General features: G+C 43.9%; 1 long non-coding RNA gene across 1 annotated transcript in view; it reads right to left on the reverse strand.

Moving 5' to 3' along the window:
* Positions 1–518: 518 nt before the first annotated feature.
* The window catches only part of LOC138504859 (uncharacterized), a 43013-nt gene continuing 24851 nt past the window's right edge, over positions 519–18680 (reverse strand). The window contains exon 2 of the long non-coding RNA XR_011280015.1: positions 519–697. This is a non-coding gene — a long non-coding RNA (uncharacterized lncRNA). The remainder of the gene's footprint in view (positions 698–18680) is intronic.

The raw sequence follows: 18680 nt of genomic DNA on the forward strand, positions 1-18680 counted from the left end.
CTATTGAGGGGTTCCAACCCCCTGGGTATCCAATTGCCCACTCCCACCCTCTCCCATGCTCGTGGGATTTTGTAGAAATTTGGGGATTTATTTCCGAACACCCTCTTCCTTCCTCGCCGCCATATTGTTAGCAACCCCCACCACAGATATTCACATTTATCCTTTCCCCTGCTCGCTCCCTTCCCGGTCACAAATATTCCCTCTCCTCCCACACAGACACCCAAACATGCACACAAAGAGATACAAGCATGTCCCAAAACACTTATCTGGTTCCTGGGACGCCCGTGACTTCCCTCTTCCGGTTCTGCTGTGCCAGTCGGCCCCTGCGGGCACTCATGTGCGTTCTGTGGCTTCACAGTTCGATTTAGAAAGACCTCTCGGAATGGTCTTTGAGAAGTCTTTCTAAATCAATCTATTTCTATTTCAGAGACATGAAAAATATATTTTTACTTAAGACCATACTAAGTAAAAAAAATTTAGATGAAAAACACATATGCAGTCTTTGTATGTGGGCAGGATCTTTGGAAATGTAAAGACATTTATTTTTTGTTCGCGATTAGCAAAGTAGATTAGATATGGGAAGTTTATCTTGTTTCGTTTGTGATCCGGAGTCCCCCCTCCGAGTGTCTGTTTGATGAATTGATGATTTCTCTAATTGTATAGTTGGTGAAAGTTTGGTGTAGGCTTTTAGCCCTCCCTGCAAAGACAAAAGCACTATGTTTGAAATAAGTCTTATTTACATGTTTTTTTTAATTTTATTACATTTATAGTGCAATTGGTTATATTAAAAGCCTTGTACACTTAGAAATATCTTAATCCAAAATACAATTACAATTCTTAAAACAAATTCAATAAGCTTAGAATTAGGGGTCTAATTCCCCAAATTCATTACATTACTAAAACATACACAATATTTCATTATATTTCAATTACAATTATCAATTCATAAAATATTTCCTAAAAACATTCATATCACAGTCACAATTGCGCACAATTTACCAAACAATAAATAAGGAGCAGTAAATGTTTTTAAAAAGAAGGTATCCCTTGATTAATAAGCTTTCTACTATATATATTACTATACTCTCTGCTTTAATCCCTATATCACACCAGTAATGCATTCCAGTTATGGTTGAGTTATTGGTACCCCTCAACCGTCTGTTTTAATCGTGATTCTCTTCCAGATATAATATGCTGCTCCTATATAAACCTGGATGTCAGCCATATATATATCAATGAAAAAATGATCACTTGTAATCATTCTAGGATCACTAACTAATTCTTTGTACCCCTTGTGGTACCAATCCTGCAAAATATTACAAGCAGTAAATAAGTGTCTTACAGTTTCAACCTCCATTCTGCAAAACCTACAAGTTGTTTCGTTGATCGGTATTCCATTCGAAACCCCCACATATTCATTACATGGTAGAATATTAAAACGCAAATAGGTAATGAACCTGGAGAAATCCTTATTCATAATTTTCCCAAAGTAGCTGCAAGGATAGGTAGGTTTAATCCCCTGCAGGACATAGAGTGCATACTGTTTCTTTCCAGACAGTAATGTCATGTTTTCACATAAATCCCATTCAATTGCTTTCCATTTCAGGAGTTTATACATATTTTTAATCTCACTCACTTAATTTGAGAGGCTCGCATTAACAGTGTTTAAAAAGGGGATAATTATATTTGTCAAATTCTTCATGAAATTATTTTACTTATCCTTCTTGAGTAAACATTTTCCAATCGTGCTCATAAATCCTTCTCCAGAGCTATCCCATAACTTGATTTTTATGTATAGCTTTCAGCATCTAATCTTCCACAAAGTGGCAAGTGCCTTGAGCCCCAATTTGCATCTCATTGCTTCTATTGGTGTGGAATTGGCCACCATCAACACAGTCTCCATAGTTTACTCTCAATTTTCCCCAAATTTGCCATGTACTTTTCTCCAACTGATTCCAAAGTATATAGTGCCCCGGTACAATACAGCCCTTGTAAATTTCCAGAAAGCCTTCAATTGAATGACCCGGCTTTTTGCACATCTAGGATCTCATAACATACATTTTTTTCATTACCTTAGATTCTATTATTTCATGAAAGAAATTAAGGGGCCGGTAATTCATCATAGGCATTCCCAGATAAGGATAAATCTCCACTACCTCAATCATTTCGTTTTCCACTTAAAGCTGTACTTGTCCTACTTCCTTTTGTTTCCCCCGAACTTCATAATCTTAGTTTTTTTGGCCTTTATTCTCAGATTGTTATTTTTAGCATATAGCTGTACCGCGTTCAACATCCTCTGTAATCCTATTGCATTATTATCTAGGAGAACAGTGTCATCCGCGTACATTAACCAACTAATTGCCACCTCACCCACTTTGGGAGGGTTATTATTAATACCTTCAAATCTCTCCCACATATCGGCCACATAAAGGTTATACAAAACTGGGGAGGTGACACCCCCCTGTTTGAGGCCAATATTAGTATTTATAGGTGAGGAGGCGTTGGCACCTTTGCCTAAACGAATAGTAACTGAAGTCTGAGTACATTTCCCTCAGAAAATATCAAATTAGAGGGCTAATTTACTCCATAGTCTTTCTCTGTCAACCGTATCGAAGGCCTTGGAGTGATCGATATAGAACACATACAGACTAGTACCCTTTTTTTCAACAGTGTCAGCAATTATATAGTTTAACATTACCATATTACCCAGGGTGCTATGGCCCTGCCTAAACCCAGTTTGTTGATGTAGAAGTAATTTCTTTGTGTTAATCCATTCATTAATCATTTCAAGGAGAAGTGAGCAGAACATTTTGCAGCTAGAGTCAGCTATTGCTAGAAGGTGGTAATTATTAGGGGAAATTTGTTTCACCTCTTTAAAAATGGGTACCACTAGGGCCTTACGCCAACTAGCCGATATCTTACCACTTTGCCATATTAAAGAATAGAGTTGAAGGAGTATACAAGCCCATTTTTTTGGGTTCCATTTAATTATAATATTTACTAGCCCAGCCGGGCCAGGGGCTTGAGAGGATTTCATTTTGTTTAAAACTTTCAACATGTCTACAATGCAAAAAGGAGAAGGCAACCTATTGCGTTTCCAACTCACTTGATTCCTTTTACTTATCTTATTCTTATCATAAAAGAGCTGAGAAATGTATGTAATCCATTCATCCCGTGGTACAATGTTAACATCATTATCTTCCTCTTCAATAAGATGTATGTACCAATACTTTTTCAAATCATGTGACTTACAAAGTATATACATCATTCTCCAATTTGCATTATTGACATCTTTTGTTTATGGGCTTTAAGCCAATTTTTACATCTAGTCCGTATGGTCGTAATGATCTGCAATCTCAATTCCTCCTTCATCCCTATATTTTTTTTTATTTTTAGCTTAGCTCTTCTTTTCATTAATCTGGGAGTTATACAAATTATTATGTTTTCCCTCTGTTTGTAGTTAAACAGACTCTACTATTAGTTTTCTGAATCAGACCCAATAAATTACTAACCACCTCCAAGCCATTTTGGGCAATCTCTTGTCTCTCAATCGTAATGGTATTAAACATTAGGTTGAATGTTTCCAAGTTCATTTCGGTCCCGCATATTTTATTTCCCCCAGCTATGGTTTAAATATTCATAATGTCTCCTTTAAGCCAGCTTTTCTGATACACATACAACAATTCACACATCAATACCTTATGGTCACTAAGGGGTGTACATAGATTTTTGAAATATTCCACTGGCCTCCCAATGCCATTACTGACAAACATAATCAAGTCAGTAGCTAACTTTACCATTAGACCAAGTGGTATGTCTTCCCCACGAACAACCAGGTTCCAAAAAGGAGAGGCCCCAACTCAGCAGAGTATTAACCCAAATAATCCCATATGTATTTTGTGGTTGATATTTTAATAGTTTTCCAGTTTTCCCCAGTTCAAATGGGAGGGCTACCTCATAATCCCCACACAGTTCATTCCATTTCTCCATCTCTTCCCATGCCACATCACAGTAGGCATTGAAATCCCCAACTGTCATAATTTCTGAGTTCGGGGATTCATTTCTCCAACCTTCAATCGTGTTTGATATGGACCTTATTATAGTTTCAATGTTTATCCCTACCGAACGGGAGTAAACCTTAATAAGCAATACTTCTCCATTGTCATATTCTCTAATAGTAACAGGATCTTTAGCCCCGATGCGGAGCCCTCCAACAGGTCTTCCCCTATCACCCCTGACGTCAGGTTTCACTAATATATTATATCCTTCTAATAACATCATGCCACACAACCAGTCTCATGAAAGGCAAAAACATTGGCTTAACTAATGAGGCTCATTCCATCTTTATGGAAAATCGATCGAAAGCCTCTACTATTCGAGGATATGGTGATAGGATTATATTTTATTTCCTCGCTTCAATGTTACTCAAAATAACCCCTATCTGGGATCCACCTCTCCACTCTACTTCCAGCTTCCAGGCCATGGTCTTTCCACTCCTTTTTATTAGATACTTTACTTTTTATAGGAGTGCCATTACCAATATTACAAAATACTATTTCAAACTCCTTACGCCACAGCGTTTCTGAATGGTCTCTTATCAGATCCACTATCACTACCGTCCCAAACTGAATGATAGTCCAATTCTCCCAGCTACCTGATTCAGGCAAAATCACTCTCTCAATATCAGTGGATTTTATACATTGAAGCTGGGGGGGGCTTTTTTTAGACGGTCCAACAGCCATATTCAATTCAAATAAGGGCTTTCCTCCTGGGTTAATCTCTCAATGATTTTAATGCTCTTACCCAGATTGTGAACCTTATTCTCCAAGCCATTCACTACTTCTATTGTATTCTTTCCCTCCATCCCTCGGTTATTACTCATTGCCAATCTTTCCATTTCCCCCATATATATAGCCTTAGCTTTAGGGTCTAAGGTTTTAATTATCTTTTTTATATGGATAGTAAGGTAGCTCACCCCCGATTTCTCACCTTCCTGGATTAGAGGGGAATCTTAATTTTCCCTGGACTCAACTGGCATATCAATTTCCATTTTCTTCGGTTTCACATTTAGCCATTTTTCTATCCCTTTACCTCTTTTGCTCGGGTTGTTGTTCTCTTCTTCAGTAAGTACTAACTCCTGACTCAGCTCAAATCTGCCACCTGTTCCCACACATTCAATGCCTATTTTAGTAATTTCCGCTAGGGCTACACTGTTCTTTTTAGCTATCTTTGCTTTTCTGGGTTTACTTGGGTTACCCTTCCCCCGTGCCCTTTCTTGTTAATATGCTTACAGCGTAATAGTCTATTCTGTCCTAATGAGTTGGAGGTTGGATACTGCAAAATAGAATATCTACCTTCTGTCACTACCACCGCTACTTCACTTTTATTAATCTCCCGTATGTCAATGTCAGAGTAATTCACCATATTACTTTCCTTGTCCACAATCATACATAATTCACTTAGGTCACCAAAGTCCTCAATCACACTACCATTTTTCCGGGCAGTTTGGTTGAAATCTAAGTCACCATTAATAATTACATTTTCATTTATAGATTTACCACTCTGTACCACATTTTTAAGCGCAAGTTGTTCCTTTCTGAGTTTTGTACATATGTCTAGTAATATATCGACCGTAGTTGTAATTGCGCCTAATTTACCTCCCATATTAATTGAACTCTCCAAAGGACTATTTGGGACAATCCATGTAATATCTCCCTCCTCATCCTTAACTCTAATCCTGTCTTCTTGGGCAAACTTCCCTAGATCAGGTGTACAAGACAGGTTAGTGCCAATAATATTATCCATATACTCCAGGTTTTCACTACTTTTTTCTGCTTGTGACAGATTTACACCAGTTGGAAGCCCCATCGATTGCCTTTTAAAATTATGACATAGATTTAATAGAGAATTATTATCAATCATGGAGCTGTTTTCCGGTATCAAGGTGGCTTCCTATCTCGTTTGTGCTTTAGCACCATCCATTTTAATAAGAAAATTTGAAATTTTAGGCTGTTCCTTAATCCTATCTTCTGTAGGCCCCTTCTGTCTGTTTCCCTTCAAATCCCAATTTTTTCCTTTTGGGGTACTTCCTCAGTTAACCCAGGGCTAGCAGATAGGGTGCTACCATAAGTCTTTTTATTTTTTACTTTATACAATCGTAATTTGGGTGCCATCCTGTACTTACGTTCATTTCACCCAAGGCGGGTGCACTTGCTATTAATCCCTCCATTTAGATGTCAGAAAATAAGTACCAAGTATCAGCCAAGAAGGGCCCAAGACCCTAGCAATCCAAAAATAGTATTGTGCCTTTATATATAAAAAGAAAAGCTCAGGGAGATCAGATTAAGTAGCTTGTATCCAGATCCCACCAGTGCTACGAGCTGCGGGGCATCTACTTAAAAGCTGCCTCAGACACAGTTGCTTGCTTATTTACTAGTTCAAAGGCTTTTTAAAAAAGTGAATACCTTAATGTTATAAAACAGTGCATTTACCGTCATTTCGAATAAATGCCATCTGTTCAACTACTCCATAAATCGTTATGAGTAGAAATATACTCCGACAGCACATCGAGATGCCAATTGTTTTAGCAAGCGCACACTTCTTTACACATTACATTCAACCACCAAATGCCAATCCAGCATGTACAAGGACGCTGTATACCTTTTAAAAAGTTTGGTTCAATCCGAATCAAGCAGACAACCGCCCCCAGCCTGGCAGCCGTAACAGCCACTTGAGAATGCCACTTGCCGAAGGTGCGTGCGCGGCAGTATTTAACGGCTAAAGTCAGTTCAAATTATGTCCATAAAATACTGTTTTTCGCACCTATAAGTAGAGAAAAGAAAGTAAGGAACTCGCTATAATCAATAATGAGTCAGTTCCTCAATATGGCAGTGTTCCTTTGATGTCGTATTCCAAGTAGGCGTCCCTTGGTGCTCACTGAGAAATATATGTGGGAAACAGTATAATCAGCGTTTCCCTGCCGTAACAGCCACTTGAGAATGCAGCAGCTGTCAAATATACCAGCTCTAGCTCGATTAACTGTGGGGATGGCCAAAAGAAAGAAACCCCCAGAGCGCAATGCGCGCGCCAGAACATACGGCTTATTTTTTTGCTGCAGGTATTTCGGGCCAACACCCTAAAAGGCACAATGCACCAAACACAGCGACTTAAAGTGGACACGTTTTAGCCACCGGAAGCCACTGAAGTGATTTCAGAACCGGGGATATATGATCATGAAACAAGGTACCTGTGGCAAGGCGTGCAGCCGAGTTCTGTAGGACCTGCAGATGCTGCAACAAATAATCAGGTTGGGCCAGATAGGAGTTACAGCAGTCGATCTTGCTCAAGACTAAGGCAGAGAATACTGGGGCACGCAAATGACAGGGTATAAAAGGGAGAACCTTCTTGAGAATTCTCAATTGAGGATGGCCAGATTGACAAACCGCACCAACCTGAGCAGCCATGGACAACGAGGCAGAGATCTTAACACACAGATTCTTCCAAACAGATGCAGCAGTAGGAAAAGGGCCAAAAGAAGAAGGCCAAAAAGTAGGGAGCCAAAGGGAAGGCGCAGACGAAAAACCCACAACCAGCACCTCGGTCTTGTCGCCATTACGTTTAAGCCAGTTTTCAGCCACCCAGCAGTTTATGGCTGTTGGACAGTCTTGCAGCTGGGAAACATGGGCTGGATGATGGATATCCAGCCTAACCAAGATCTGTGTATCAGCATATGAATAACATCTACAGCCGTGGGCGTGGATAAGGGCGATCGAAGGCCGGATATAAATGTTGAAAAGAGTGGGGGACAGAGCAGATCCCTGCGGAACACTACACAAAAGGGCTGTGACAACAGAAAGAAAAGGTTGTAGCAAAGGACGCTGTGACCGATCAGAAAGAAAAGATTGAAACCAAGCAAGAACCGGGCCGGCCAGGCCAGCAGCGGCTAACCGGCTGATCAGAATGGAGTGGTCGATGGTATCAAAGGCACCTGACAGATCTAACAAAATCAGTGCTGCCACTCCACCCTGATCAGCGATAAGCCGAAGATCATCAAGTACAGAGACCAAGATGGTCTCGTGCCCTGGCCTGGTCTATAACCTGACTGACAGTTATCAAGCAGAGAAGAGGACTCACAGAAACCAATCAAAAGAGGAGACACCAAGGACTCAAGGAGCTTCATACCAAAAGACAAAAAACGGGAGATGGGCCGAAAATCAGCAAGGATCAGAGGATCCAATGTAGGTTTTTTCAACAAAGGAATGACTCTAGCGCATTTAAGCACAGGGGGATAATCCCTGTAGAGCAGCAAACATTCACCGCTGACGTCAGATAGGGCAACATTTGAGGAAGAATGGCCTTTACCACAGGTAGAGGGAGAGCATCAGTAGGAGAGGCCAATTTCGTACCAATAACCGCAGCGCTAACGTCACTATCTGTGACAAGAGGAAAAGGGCCCCAAAGCACCACAGGAGGGGACACCATCCCTGAGTGGATGGACGCAGGCAAGACAAATATATCAGTAGAAAGGCTGCAATCAGTAGAAATAAGATCGCTGAGCTTTTCGATCTTGGAAGTAAAAAAAGAGGCCAACGAATCACACCGATCTTGAGATGCAGAAAGGACATCAGGAGGTTCTCTAGCAGATAGAGTGCGAACCACCTTAAAAATCTCTTTAGGTAATCTAACAGCATCTTCAATTCGGGAAGTGAAATGCCTCTGTTTAGCTAACTTAATGGACCTATGATATAGAGCAGTGATAGCGCAAAAGCGATCTGGTCATTATCACGATAGGAAATACACCATTTGCGTTCTGCTTGCTTACATCTTAGACAAAGGGCCTTCAGGTCTTCAATAAACCAAGGCTGGGAAGGCGGCTTCCGAGCTTGGGCCATCAAGAAAGGGGCAAGAATATCTGCCGTTGCAGCAAAAACCTGGAATAGAGTCTCAAAATGTACAGAAGAGAGGGCCACACAACTGGTGTTGATGAGGGCGGCAGTCATAGACGATTTGACTGCACTCCAATTGCGCTTCATGATAAGAGTTTTAACAATAATAGAAGAGTGAACCGTACACTTCAACCTAAAAGGGACAATAAAATGATCTGACCAAGTAATAGGTATGGGGTAAGAGAAAGTGAGGGTGTCGGCTTTTCCAAAAACTAGTTCCAGCTGATTGCCCAAAGCATGAGATTCAGCAACAAACTGAAAACGCAGGAGATCCTCCATGGCAGTAATCAATTTGCCAGCAATTTTATCTAAAGGATCAATACACCTACAGTTAAAATCTCCAACAACAATTAGATCCCAAGATTGAATTTGTAGTGAAGCAACCAGATCTGTAAAAGAGTTAACAAAATTTGCATCATAGCCCGCAGGGTGATATACCAAAAGTTAATATAGGGTCCTAGAGGCTGACAATGGCATGCAAACCAGAAGTGCTTCCAACCTACATAAGGGTGGAAGTGGGAGTACAGCAGAAACATAACATTACTTATGTATGAAGGCAAGACCACCCCCAGGGTTAATGGCAGCCCTATCTGCCCTCAAAATATCATAACCAGCCGGGAGCACAGCCACCACGTTTGGCCCGGAGACAGGAGTAAGCCAGGTTTCACTGACTAACAATCAATCTGGTTTGCAGTTAGAGAGAAGATCAAAACAATCTGCCGCATGAGCGGAGAGAGATCTCGCTTTACATAAAAGGCAGTTGAAATCCTCTAAATTGGCCATCTCCATAGGCACAGGGTAAATGGACTGAAGTGCAAAACCCAGAGGCTAGCATGTCACAGCAGGGGCTAGCACTATTAGTGACTCGCGTCTTTTCCAGGCCCCAGCTGACACACTTACAGAGGGACCAGTTCTCTGTGCCTGCCACCCTGCCGGGACACTGACGGGAACTGACGGGCTTGCCTTTAGCGAGCCTTCAGCACCCATCAGGCGTGCCTAATACGCCCGTCCGATGTGTCGCCGGCAGGGGAAGCACATAAGCGGTAGATACTGAATACCACGTGACCGCAAGCAGATCGGTCACTGAAAACAGACTATACGTCTGAAAGTCTCTGTGAAGACGAGATATTTACATTTCAAATGAAGAGTCTTCTCCTGAACAGACCACTTTCCTCCCGTAGAAACCGTCTGCCTCCTTGCCCCCAGGCTGATAGACTTGTATCAGACTCTAGTACAATATCGGGAGTATAAACAAAGATAGCTCTCCCGTTCCAGGATTCCATGTGTTGAAGCCACCACTGCAGCTCCCCTGAGGCTTCTGGAGAAAGCTTCACCACCTGTCAATATGGTGCTGCCTTCTTTAAATGACTTATTTTGAACCTTCATATGACCCTTGCCAGAACCCGGAGGGAGAGAAAATCCCTCCATAACACGGATTTGATCGGCCTGCAAATACCCTGCATTCTTTTGCAGGGAAGCAGGAGTTGTCACAATTGAGAATTGATAACGAAGCACAGAAATGGGATGCAATGTGAAGGCTCAAGCACTGCTTTGTCTAGGTTGATCACAAACTCGAAATACTGAAGGACTGTAATCGCCAACCAGCGATGAGTCTGTAGCAACACCGCTCTTGAGCTAGTAGAAGCATATCACCTAGGTAAATTTATATTCTCACCCGTCTTGCCTGTAAGAAAGCCATTACTGGCTACAACAGCTTCCTGAAGTACCAAGGAGCCAAGGTGAGCATGAATGGGAGGGAGGCAAATCGCCAACAGCAACCATGCCACTGAAACTGAAGGTGCTCCTGATGGGGAGGATAAACTGGGACTACCCAGATAGGTGTCCTTGAGATCGATTTTCCATATCCAATCCGCCTGAAGGAGAGAATCCCAGAGAAGATGAATTCCCTCCATTTTGAAATGGCGATACACCCCACAAACATTGATTGGTTTGAGGTTGATCACTGGCCAGAATCCTATTTGGCTTTGGTACCAGGGGGGAAAAATTAGCTGAGGAAGGGAAAGTAAAGGTGCCAGGCGGGAACTACAGCCCCTTTGTGAATGAGATCTCGCAGTTCCTTGTCCAACAGATCCTGTTTATTCTGACTGAATACTGAATACCAGAGGGCAAGGAGGAGCCTCCTGACAGGCGAGGGAATAAAATTCTATCTGGATCCCGGACACTGAAGGACCCATGCATCCGAGGTCAGGGTAGACCAATTGTGAAGAAAACAAGCTAACCTCCCTCCAAGCTCTCCTTGGAAAGAAACACTTAAACAAAAACTGCTCACCTACTGCAGATCTGTCTCGACATGAACCTCTGGCAACGGCACCCCACCACTGTGATCCTCAATGGGAGAAGAAAACATCTGAAGCACCTCTGGCCGGAACGAACCTGCTTGCATGCCTCTGCTGGCAAACTGCATTGGACGCGAGGAGCCCTGAAAGGGACGGCTACAGGAGCGGGCTCTCCCTCTTCCAGCCCTGAACACCAGGTGTCAAAGCATTCTTGATATTAGTCTGCACCCTATCCAAGGCCGTAAACATGTGGACAAAGGAAGACAACTCCTTAACAGACTTGTCCCCAAACAACCCTTGAGCCCTAGGGCCTGCCTCAGATGAGGCCATATCCGCTAAACTAGGGTCGTGATACATAAGCAACACTTTCCTGCACTCAGTGGACAAGACAGTTTTAGGATTACCTAAAAGAGATACACATCTTTGAATCCAACCCCTGAGGAGTGCCACAACAAGGGGTGCCTTCAATGGAGTACTCTCTTCCAACATATCAGAAATGTGTGTCATGGGTCCTAGAGCAACCAACAACTTATCTTGACATGCACGTAGAGCCTTACGGTGATCCTCCCCCATTCTTGGTAAGTAATAACCCTAGAATGGACCACCTCTGGTGTAACAACCACTTTATCTGGGAGACCGGGCCACAGACACTCTGCTTACAGTTTACTACAAGCTTCCTTTTCTAAAGGCTTACTAATCCAATGTCTCTTGAAAGCCCCTACCACCTCAGATGGAAGCCACTACAGTGAACGAAGATGCTAAATACTGGTAGGGTTGAAGATAGGTTCTCCCAACATATCTTTGAGCACCTTATTTATGCTCCTCTTTAATCTCCCTCTTTCATTTGGGCAGGGGCTCATCAGAGGACGTGGAGGAGGAGGAAGTAAAATCCCTATTTTAATCCTTGCGTCCTTTACTGTAACGGAAACTATACGCCTCTTTATTCACATCCCCACCCACTGCCTTGTCTAGGTGCTTGGTCTTGGCCACGCACTTACCCTGACAGACAGACTTACCTCCTGAGGCACCCTCTGGCACAGAAGGATTACCTACCTGATACTCCACAATACCCACAATAAGGCTGTCAAATGCAGAAGCCAAAGTGGTATTAAGGTCCCGTAGTGCCCTGCCTACTGACTCCTGGACCTTGGGTTATGCAAACTCACACGTTATCACTGCTTAACAGATTTTTGAAAATCCTACCAGCGAAACAAGCCCCCAAAGATGCTCATTGCGTATAATTTTAGTGGTCGGGCATGTGTGGAGCAGGTTAAAGCCCTATCAGCTCGGCTCCTGACACTGCTGCACAGTAAAAGAGGTACGGGCGCCCCTCTGTGAGAACAAACACAGCCTAATGACCTGTTCTATGGGAAGGTGCACACTCGAGAGTCGGCAGCCACATTTTAACTCACTATACCTTTCCCAAAGGAGGAATATCTATTTGCATATCAGTCTTTGTCCCGCCCACTTGAGCAGTCCAGCAGCGAAATGCTAGGCAACCCTCCCATGAACAAGAGTACCAACAGCAACCCCAGACACCTGTTTGAGCCTAGTCGGGCCGCATCAGTGAGGTGGACCTGTGCCTTTCTGAGCACAGTGAGCAAGGGTTCCATGTATGGATAACCCTAGGTAATTTAGGGTGACCAACCCTAAATTCCTTAAACATAGAAAAAGAGGTACGGGCGCCCCTCTGCGAGAACGAACACGACCTAATTACCTGTTCTATGAGAAGGTGCCCACTCGAGTGGCGTCTTGTCAAAAGAAAAAGGGCCTATACTAAAAAATAAATATTGCCAATCCTTACACTAAATACAAACAAAGAGTGTGGGATAGGATTCACAGGAAAGAAAGAAGTGTTCACAAAAAATAAGTCGGGTCTCCCTTCCTCACATTTCGAGCACGGGAAAAGGTAGGGCTCTGGAGCACAGCACATGCTCGAGCTTTCCCAGCAAGAGCTAACAGTTCCGCTCTCAGCTTATCAGGGCTTCCAGTGGTTAAGTCTCTTTTCCACAAAAGAATTCTCTTGCCTCCGAAACCTGATGCCTTCAGCAAAATACTAAACAAAAGTTCCTTTCTGCTTGCACATAGGGTGATGCCTTTTCACCCCTGATCCCCCCCTCTTCCAGGCTTGGATCCCCAAGAGGTTATTAGCTGTATCAGGCCCTTCGGTATTCAGACTTCTCTGGTTTCCGAGGGTCTGATTAGCTCCAAAAATATTAAACAAAGTGTCAACAATAATTAACCACATTTCTTCGGTCTTCTTTTTGTGTTTGGGTGATAGATTTTCACCCCTGGGTCCCCCTCTTGCAGGATCAGACTCCTCTGGATCCTTTAACCTCCCGCTACCGGGTTCACTATGGCTTTCAACACAATATCCTTTTGTGACATTGATTTGATTGACAAATCTAATTGTCTTTTTGAACAGTTCACTGTCGACATACCTCTGCCGGGTTCACTCTTGTCAACACACTATTCATTTGGACTTCAGACTTCGCCCCCTTTTATCGGCATCCCTCAGTCGGGTTCACTCTTGCCAACTTTACAATGTGAGATTCACTTCCCTTAGCTTCACAATCATCTGTCGGTCAAAGGCTTTCGACTTATGACCACTTTGACCCCCTTCTCGCCTTTCTCCCAAGGCCTTCTGGTTACGGTAGGTCAACAGGTTAATCGCCCATAGTTTCACGAGTGAGTACCCATGTGTTGCTTGACTCTTCTATGCTGGCTTTCCCCTTGCGTATAAATAGTTCTTTATACTTTCTTAAATCAGCCGCTTGCTGCTTTCGTTGACCATAGTTCGGTTTCCTATTGGCTCTCCCCTTGACTCGCCGCCTGTGATAAACTGATTGGCTTTTCTTGTCTCTGGAGTCAAGGCCGGAACTATGGGGCTAAGCGTCTCTCCCCGGATTGGTTGTCGGCAGAGGAGGACCCTGTATACCGTTGAAATCTGCTGAAACAACACACGCTGGCTATTGTTCGTGGTCTTACGATTTCTTCGGCTGAGGTTTCACAGGCTTTGGTCTCAAAAGGCAAGGTCACTTCTCTCCTTGGCACCCTCTCGATTTGCCCCGTCTTTCTCTTCCTCTTGAACTGCCGTGTTGTTAGCTCTCTCGTCGTGCGGTCTGTCTTGCTTGTATTGTGCTCTTGTGCTCCACCTTTTATCCCTGTGAGGGAGGGAAAGGGCCATCAGGTGTGTGTGCGTGATTCTGATTAATTGCCTGACTCTGCCTGACCCTTGTGTCGGGACATGTCAGGTAATCAGCTCTAGGTTTAGTCTGCTGTCTTACACATGGTAAAAAAGTGTTTGTGTCAAAAAAGGGGGATTTGTAATGAGAAATTATATTCTTCGCCCTAGGTGGGTTGGTAAATTCAGAAGGGTGAGATTGGTAGGGTTTGTGAAGCAAGCGGCAATGACTGGGATTATCATCATGAAATAAACAAAAGGATTGTGGGAATGGTAGTGTTTTATCACGTTGGGAGTGCGGGAAATAATCAGAGGGACACGAAGGAGAATGACTGGGAGTATTCGGGTAGGACATAGGAAAACTAATTCTGGGAGAGGTTGTTTCCGAGTGTAACGGGGTTTGGACTCTTAGTTGGTTTACCAGAGGTGTAGGGGTGATTGGATTTTATTAAGGGAGCTGCATCCCCCTCATCTCCTTCCTCAGTATAATACTGCATCTCCTTTTGGGCATTCCCCTGAGCATAATCCCAGGTTCCCCTACCAAGGTGATCCTCCCTCGCTCATCTAACCCAAGGGTTGGGATATGAGAGGGCAAGTTTGTCTCTGGCCACCTGAATAAGGGATTCCTGGGATCTACTTGGGAGAATACCCTCAGGTTTCTCACACTTCCCAAAGAACAGGTAATTGTGCTGTGTTCGTTCTCGCAGAGGGGCGCCTATGACCATTCTTTTACTGCTGCGCAGTAGTCCAGAAATCAAGATGGTGGATCGGCCTATTATAGGCTCGATCAAGCACACTCAACAGAGTTTGACTACTCGCTCACATGCCAGTCCCCCGAATCGAACCTGTGGAAAAGAAAGAGGTGGCTGAAGACAGGGAGGGGAAGCCTATGGCGCAGCCCTAAGGGGGCTAAGGGTGCCAGGGCTTAAAATGGCGGAGGGGCAAAGCCCCCCCCCCTTCACCGCCTTCTCCTTAGGAGAAGGAGCAGGAAGTTGGGGTCACCATAATGATGACCCTGTAGGAAGAGGAAACGTATGACAAAATGGGCTTAGGGACAGGAATGGGAAGAAGGCCCCTTCCCTGGTTAATCCGCTGATTGGAGGGCAAAGGTATCTTGTCACCTCCAACAGGTGACATTAGAGGCCCTTTGGGTGTCTATATAGTGAAGGCATGGGGAGGGAGTAGTCTCTTTTACCGCTTTACCCCCTTCTGCAAGTCCAACTTTGTCCCACCCACACTAACATGACTTATATTGCAGGTTTTGCTAACGTGTTTTTATGTATTGTTTCAGGCGGTTACTCGGGCGATCAAGCAGTGCCAAATCTAACCTTCTGTCGGAGGCAAGGATGACCAGGAGTCAATAGACTCCTGTTAGCTTAGCACGGCGGGGGTGGAAAGGTTGGATGAAGAGGTCTTGCACCCGGTTGGTCATCAGCTTCCAGCCTTGGCTGGTGGAAAGGAAATCATAACGGTGCTCCCAGCAGCAGCGGCTGCCAATGTATTGCTCCTGGAGCGGAACGTTCATGGAGGTTTGGGGAGGAAGACCCTAGTTGATGAGAACAAAATCAGAGCTCACTGGAGATGGATAAAATTATTAAAGGAAGTGAGGGGTGCTGATGAAGGAAGACTAGACAAAAGGCACTGTCTGTATTATTAAAATGTATGTGTGTTTTAAATTTATGATTGTAAATATGTAATAATAAACCGAGGCCTTGTTTTGCCACAAGGAGAAGACTTTGGTCTGGCACCAGTTATTCATACAAAATAAGCATAAGAGGAATTGCGGGTTGTGTTGGGGAGTTGTGGAGACGATCAGTACCCGACTGCCTATGTTAACAGTGGGCATGAGAGGCCCTCCTAAATATGAGGGGTTTGGGAGTATCGGGAAACTGCACTTCGTGTTATGGGCCTAAATCCAGATATACTACTTCCATAGGGTGACCAGACGTCTGGTTTTCCTGGGCCACTCCGTGGAAATCACCCGACATCCCGGGGTGCTGGGAGTTTTTTTCTTTTATAAACCCCGTCCGGGGTTTCGGATATGGTCCCTTTTTTTTGCCGGGACCTGATTTCAAAATCCCAAAATCGGATCCCGGCGCAAATCTTTTTGCGCGAATGAGGGCGTGAAATGCTTTTAATGCCCCCATTTACCCTCCCCGGAGCTCTCCTCCAATGAGAGGAGTGTGCATGTTAGCACACCCACTCCCCGCTCCCCTCAACAGGCCAGTGACATAGAAGTAGGACTACAGTTGTATGTATTTACCTTTGTCTTACTTCTATTTTGATGGCCCGCCCGGGTTTCTTTTTTTAGAAATCTTGTCACCCTATACTTCCAGCCCCGCAACGAACATATTTTCTAGCAATACAACAAGCCACATGCTTTGTATGATTCATTCCCTCTGTCCGCGCAGGGCAAGTTGTTTGATTGGCTTCTGTGACATCTATTAATAACCGCCCGTTGTTGATTGACCTGTACTGAGGCCAAGAGTAAGGGTAGAAGTGCACGGCACTGAGTTCTGCTGTATTACTTCCTGATTACGGAATTCTCTTCAGCCATGACTAAGAGAGAGGAAAAAACAGGCCGAGGAAACCCTGTGTATGAGCTGTTTAGCAGAACGCTGCTGTCTCAACAGGTGCTGTTTTTCACTGATGTTATTCCCTGTTTAGTTGCTGTGATCAATACTCTGGGCGGCTGACCTCTAACCCCAGATGTATATTTAAATCATGTTGTAAAGAGGATTCATCAGCCCGTGTGCAGAGTTCCGGATTCATCATTTAGAACAAAGAGACATATTCAAAATAATTGTCCTGCTTCTTCGCTTTCCTTTCTTAGCGAGACGCTGCATGTAAGTGACACAATCCACTCACCAGCACAAGGGAATTTATAATTTCAGAACAAACTGTCTTCAAGTCATAGCTTTGTTTTGATTTTTGTAGCACTGTTCACGTAAACGGGCATCACGCGAAGACATTTACCCCCAAAAATTACCTGCAGTTACTTTTACGCTCCACTCGTTTGTTTTAACCAGTTTAAAAAAAGAAATCTCTAAGCAACAAAAATGTCCCGATTAACAAACAAGACCAGCTTACACGTTAGTTATTCACGTCTTGTGTGTGGAATTGTCTGAGCAGCTTGCATAACATTCATTCATGAATTTTTGTAATTTGTATAGAGCCTTTCTCTATAATTATTGTCCCAACGCACTGGTGGCTGAACCCCCTTGGATGGACCAAAGTATGGGAACATTGGGAGGTGCTATTATGCGTGTATACGTTTCGTCCATTAAAGTTATGAGAGGGTGGCCAAGACCCTGCTAGGCACCCATGTCTGAATAGCATTTGGATGGGCCGAAGGTCAGGAGATATACTAGGAGCTAAGTGGGGGGGGAGGGGTGTATGAGAGGATAGACAGTTATGTGAGAAGCTACAATGTTTGATCGTGAAAGGTAGCTGCAGTCTTATGACAGGGGTGTTGTGCAACAGTGTTTGAGTTAAATGTGGGAGTGAGACTGTGTCTTTGGCCAAGTTCCGAAGATGCGGAGTGCAAAAGGAGTAAATGGGTTAGCTATGCATTCAACATTGCCTACCCCCTGGGTTCCATCTAGGTACGAAGAGCAGTGCTTAATCTCACATACGATCTAAGTGCAATGAATACCCACCCACTGTGTGGATCTTAGAATGATAAATTGCCATCCCTGGTTCTTCAAATTCAATACAATTCCCATCTTAAGTGTCTAGTTGCAGCAGCAATGCCTACCCTCCTATGCATTAGGGGGACTTGTAGTGCCAAAACCTCAATGATGATTCAAATGCAACTATCCTCCTCCAAAGTGAACCAATTGCTTGACGTAAAGGTGTGAAGTGAGATATGTTGGCCACCCTCCGAGCACGTTTGAGTGCAATACCCAGCCCACTCTCAGAATTCTTATCATGTGCAAGTTACTGGATGCCCTCTTAATTCCTCCGGACGACAAGCCCTGACTGCATTGCTTGGGGGGAGAGGTGGCAGTGGTTCATGGGGAGGTGTGTGGGGCAGAGCTCAGAAGACGGATGAGAGACGAGCCCACATAACTGAATGACAAACAGGCGGGAGGGGGTGGACATGGGAAGGGTGTCTGAGTGCTTGGCGATGCTTGTGTGAGTAGGGGGTTAAGCATGCGAGAGGTAACAGCCAGGTTTTGAGGGCCTTCCTAGAAGCCAGGTGATCTTCAATGAGACAGAGAGTGAGGGGCAGGTAGTTCCAGAAAGTGGGTG

Source organism: Ambystoma mexicanum, chromosome 11 (assembly GCF_040938575.1).
Source record: "Ambystoma mexicanum isolate Mex_15411 chromosome 11, UKY_AmexF1_1, whole genome shotgun sequence".
NCBI lineage: Eukaryota > Metazoa > Chordata > Amphibia > Caudata > Ambystomatidae > Ambystoma > Ambystoma mexicanum.